Source organism: Frieseomelitta varia, unplaced genomic scaffold, assembly GCF_011392965.1.
Source record: "Frieseomelitta varia isolate USP_RPSP 00005682 unplaced genomic scaffold, Fvar_1.2 scaffold_239, whole genome shotgun sequence".
In the NCBI taxonomy this organism is placed as follows: Eukaryota; Metazoa; Arthropoda; class Insecta; order Hymenoptera; family Apidae; genus Frieseomelitta; species Frieseomelitta varia.
Genome location: NW_025109967.1, coordinates 331892 through 337891, shown reverse-complemented (window position 1 = coordinate 337891; position 6000 = coordinate 331892).

Here is a 6000-nt window from a genome sequence, read left to right as displayed (position 1 = left end):
TAAATGAGACGTTCGTTAAAAAACTAAAAAGTTGCCTCTCCGTTATAACGATCGTTCGAAATACGGAATATATTGCTTGTTGCTGTACATTCGATTCTAACAGTACTGCAGATTTCTTTGAAGAAAACACCAGCAGACAGACGATCGTGATTGTAACGCGCTTTCATTCGCGAGAATGTAACTTTAAAAAGTCGAATAATCGGTCCGGTTGATCTGCGGAGGCCGGGCGCAATTAACAGGAATCGAGAACGGTTGAAAAACATTGTTTACGCGCGCACGGGGAACCCTTGTTAGAGAAATGGGAGATCGTAGCACAAGTACATTCCTCGGGCGATACGTTTGCGTGAAACTTCTTCTTTTTCACGTTCGACGAACGCGCCGTTGATCGTTGTTCCGTGCGCTCAGCGAGCCACGGAAGTGTTTCAAGACGTCGATGTAATCTCGGTTGAGGAGATGGCTTCCTGGTCGCGATCGAATATACTTGCAAGAAAGCCGGTCGTCTCTGATCCTCTCCGATTGTAAGAGACTAACATAAGCTTGAGCTGGTCGGTCTGGCAGCGCTCGAAAGAGGATGACAGTCAATCAAGCGTGCTGTGATTCGTCATCGCTTCGTAGCTGTCGTTCCGTTCAGTCCACTGGCATAAATCTAACCGATACAACGCAACCGCTCCGTAAACATATACGAACTTGTTGTTGATCGTTGGCCGGTTGGAGAGCTCTGGCGCTTTCATTTAACGTGCAACTCATCAGCCAGATGATCGTAATTAAATTACGGAGGTAATCAATTACAGACACCGCGGAGCGGTTTCAGGTATTCACAGCCTGTTTGCTTGAACGCGATACGAGTAGGTGTAAATAAGTATCGTAATTTATCGAGAGAGACAGGATCATTCGCGGATAATACAGTGACGAACAGTCAGGGATAGAGCGTGAATGTTGAAATTTCAAGAGATTGAACGATAAATCACTATTTTCTCCGTGTTTTCCTCTGTCCCTGATTAATATACCAGCAATAACGTAATTACGATTAGTTTTAATTGAAGTGTCTCATTAAAAGGCTTGATTTGATGGGCAATTGCTCAAGTCGCGTGATATTTCCTCCCGCGAAATGGGATATTCTTCGCTTGCGCGAAGAGAGTGAAATCGAGTCGATTAAAACGTTCAACAACGAACAGAAAGGACATTGAAGAATAGTTTCGTTTGAATTTCAAACCGTACAGTTTGAAGCTTCCATTGTGTCGGAATCGGATGTATCACCACAGTTGCAATCGCGGAGACACAGCTGTAGCTACAGCTCGTTGTAGCAAGCGTTGGCTACACTAACGTGGTCAACGGACGGATTCGAAGATAAATGTGAATCTTCTCTGCTAGGCAGAGATAAAAGGACCGGTGAAATCGGAAGTCTAAACGTCTGGAATAATACTTGTCATGTCACTGTCTCTGTTTCGCAATGTGTCGCTTTCGCGTCGTAAGTAAGAAAAATGTGCTCCGGCGCGGCGACGGCTTTGGAATCGAGAAATCGTGAAAACCGATTCTGAGAGACCGCTATTTGCGGTGACTCGCGAGTTCCGACGGCGGTAGATCGCCACTGTAACCTGTGAGGTCAGGAATCTCGATAAAAATCTTAACGAGAGTTTCTCCTAATTATAGTTATTATTGATTAATTGTATCGCTCGCGATGCAGCACAAATACATACATACGTTCGAGGAAGCGAAACACACTTTGTATTTGTCCATCTCACAGTCAGCCGAATCAACTCAGTCCGTAGCAATCAACTCGATTCACCTTCGCTAGAAAGTCTGTACAACTCGGAGAATTCATCTGTCCGCAAGTAACGGAATATTTGGGATTCGAGATACATTTCTTCAACGACGTATTTCAAGATTTTCGAATACATTTCCAATGACGAAACAATGTTGAAAGTATTTCTATCGTTTGAGAGCAATGAATTTGATCCGATGTTTTCTAAAACGACGTTTGTAAACGACCATAGATCCTCATGTTTGTTCTTAAAACTGAAAGTAAACGTGTGTTTCTCGAACGATTCAATGTTACGACAGTTTGTTTTGCAACCGATCAATTTGATATCTCTCGACAATTATGAGTAGAATTTATAGTCCTCCACAATTTAACCATCACAATTTGATTACCGTCAAACGTAATTTCATTTGAATAACACTTTGCTGAAAGATAGAGTTTCCAAGATCGTTTTATCCAAGATTGTATTTTAATGGCAAGATTCGCCAAATTGTAAGATCGACCACGTTATCGTGGACCACCTTGCTGCATCGAGCGATTTGATCCGTTTTCTCAATACCGCAATTTCTAAAGGTTTCGCGGCTAAACCACAAACCGAACACCATCAGCCTGGCTGATGGTAATTTGCTTGCTGGACGATCGAAAGTCTGGCGCGAGATTTGGTTTTTCGCCGTTTCGCAACGTGACGTAGTACGGAATGGTGGCCAGAGTAGCAAAGCATGAAACGATCGATTTCTGTTCGTCGGTTCGGTTCGGTCGAGGGAGCGCCAGGTGGAAAGGTTTTCTCCTAAATGCCGGCGCAATCGCGCCGCGATCCATGTTTGCCATATTTCACCAGATTTGTACAAAGAACAGAGAAGAGGCATTGTCCTCTCACTTCGTTCTTCGTATCGTTGATACACGCTGCTATTTCAATCGTTGCTTTTCCCATAAATTGTTCACAGTTCTCCATATTTATTACGTAATGAAGGATTTACATCTCTCGTAGATTCGTCTTGTGCGGCAAGATTTATAGCAATCTACACAAAATTGAATTAACATACGCTGCGTGTTACAGGCGTAGAACCTTGGTAAATCTATAATCCTGATTTGTGCATTTGCCACGTATCTCTACTTGTCATTTTTATGATTTGTCAAGAGTTTCTTTTGCACGTCTCGCGGATTTACTGTATCGTTAATGGTAGCAAGTGCCTCGGGTCTGCGATCGACGATGATTGTCTTCCCGTTGATATGTCATTCACGTACGATCATTACGCACGATCCGTCGTTACCAGCGACGAGTCGTTGGTTTATTATCTCGTTAATTGATCAACCATCGACGGTGCTAGCGTTGTCTACGCCAAATGTCACGAACGACTGCCGATCGGTATATCTCTCTCGCCGTTGAATGAAAACGTTGCCACTCAAACGCATAATCATCGAGTCGAGGATTGAATTTTTCAATATTCGGCAAACAGGGACCAAAACTGTTGGTTAATCTTGCCAAGCAACAAAAAATGAGATTTAAAGGAACGAAAGGCGTGTGCGGTATTTCGCGCGGCATTCTGCACGTGACCGTAATCGCGTAGCTCGAGTCGACACGAGGCAATGTGTAATATACAAAGGTTGCTGGAGAAGTGTGGCGGGTGGCGATCGGAATCGCAATTGCACGAAGCGCACGAAGTCTGGCGTGGCGGTTTAAGGTTTAAGGTTCATCTCCGCGGAGGCGAAAGAAAAGAAGAAGGAGCGTCCTGGCATTTGGGACTGCGGCGGCGATCGTCGAGAATGCAAGGACACTGAGGTAGGTTGGTTGGTATATCGACCTCCTCCCGTCCTCCTCACGTTTGGTTGCGTTACGATAAAACTATTGTACGCTCGATCGGTTCGTGTCCTACTATGAGCGGCGGCAAGCTGCACAGCTTCGTTCGAGACAAATCCAACGAGAGAAACTAGGAAGCGAGCACTGAGAGCTGTGTGTTTGCACAACGCGGAACGTTACTGATGCTCTTGGTGATTTATTCGCAATAATTTTATCAATTACAAGAGTGTGACCGGAGTTGGAGAACAAAGCTACGTGTCAGTGGCAACGCGATGACGCAACCATCTACCTTCTAACTATAATATTACGCCGAGCGGGGAGACTCTTGCCGATTTTCATTTCATTTTTGTTTCAATTTTACTATCGAGACTAGCGATATCCAGGAACTCCGAGATTTGGTTTGTAATCGTACCAAATTGAACGTCAGAATATGCGGAGTGCTGCAGTCGGGACGATTTTTAGTAATAAGAACTTACGTAGATGGTCTCGCGATAGAATTTATTCTGCCGGATAGCAGTTGGATATTGCATTGATGTTTTAATGCAATTAGGTCGTTGCAACAATACTCGACGGCCTGTTGAAAAGAGGCTGGTGGAAAGTCAGCATTGGACGAATGCCACGTGTCTTTTAACCGTCATGTGTGCTACGCAAAGAAAGAGTCGGGTATACGTAGGTGTCTTTGTAAAATGACACTGTGCGCTATTGATGCAGTTATAAGGTTGTGCACGAGTGAAAGATTAAGTGCAGATGGAAGGCATATATTGACCTATTCTGTCTTCGTTGGATCCGCAGTCTTCGACGCAAGCCTCTTGAATCTTCGTAGAAGCAGCTCTCAGCCGCGTGAATATCGGCGGATAAATTATTCAGCTTGCATTCTGGATTACGGAAGGTTGCTCGTTAGAACGTGGTTTGTTGATACGCCGCAGTCTTAGCATTTTTAATAACACGGTCAGAAATCGTCCTTGAGGACTTTTTTGCTAAAGCTTGCAATTGCTAATAATTTTTTTTCTAATGATCGAATTTATGAAAAACGATTATGTATCGAGAAAATCGAACTTTCGTCGATAACGAAAATGAAATTTCTGATGACATTACAGACGATATGACATAACATACATTTGCGCGTCCATCGTGATTCACTCGCAGCATTTCCGATTGTTGCGTTTTAATGCTGCTAAATTTTAGAGCTCGTGTCGAAGATGAAAGCCTTTTGTATTGATGCCGTTGATCGACGATGCGACGTGAAACGATGATTTGGGAGAAATTGAAATTGAAACGTGTCAAACTCGTAGGTGGTTGCGCAATCGGCATCCGAATTAAAGAGCACCGTACACGCGACGCGAGTATCACGCGCCTCTAGTTCCATCTTTCATCGTTCCATCATCACTAGTTGCTTGTGATTTCACCCAAATGTGACTTCGTAATGACTCTTTCACGATCGACGTTTCTCTTTTTTTATTTTCATAAATAAAGCTCTGGGTATAGAAGATTGATACAGAGGTCGCACATCGTCTTGCCTGGTACAACGGATCGCTTCACTTTTTCTGCGTACGTTACGTCCGTGGTGAACCATCTTTTTATGGTTATTATAGCACCATAACATGAAAGTACACTTACTCGTGTTTTCTGTCCTTACAAACGAGCCACGCTGTTGCGTAACCGTAACAACTATACATTAAATTTTTGTTGCATAACGTATGTAAAATAATGGCTCGAAAGTAAATGTTCGCACATCTATTGTACGTGAAGTAAATGTAAGAAAGTATATTAACTCTGTATTCAACCCAGTGAATTTCTTTCTTTTTTTGATAATCGAGATAATTCGGAGTATGATGAATTGATTACTTTGCAGCAAGTTAAAAGCATTGTACGCTCTCGTGCACTCCACACGAGGCGTATGATATTTAATGAAAGTTCGGTAATTTGCTTCGAACGATGCCCGTGTGAATTAAATTGAAAAGACGTAATTGCATTCATTAGTAGTAGGATGTAACTGCAATGCCCATATTCGTTGGAAGAAGAAAGTTATGTTTCGCGTTATTGAGTGTACGACATCGACGACCTGCGCGGATTGGATGATTACTTTCCACGACGGCCAGTGAAAGCAATACATCCGCGTACTTTACACCATATCACCATCGTATGAAAACTGATCGGAAAGGTACACTATTTCGTAATAAATTAAATTTCCGTTTACGTTTAGTAGGGTAAAATGAACAGCTTTTAAGAGACAGATACATACTTTATTCAATCTGAAAGTCGTGCTGTGCTCTTTTGTACATTAAAGTTCATAAATATTCGCATACTCACGATGAGAAAAATATGTGACGTTGGCGAAAATTTCATTTCATGATCTTCTCGTGAGAAATCAACTGGACAGGTATTTGTCGTCTACAAGTAAGTTTTGTCTACCTTCAAATTGTACTTCATTTGCCTTGGTAGC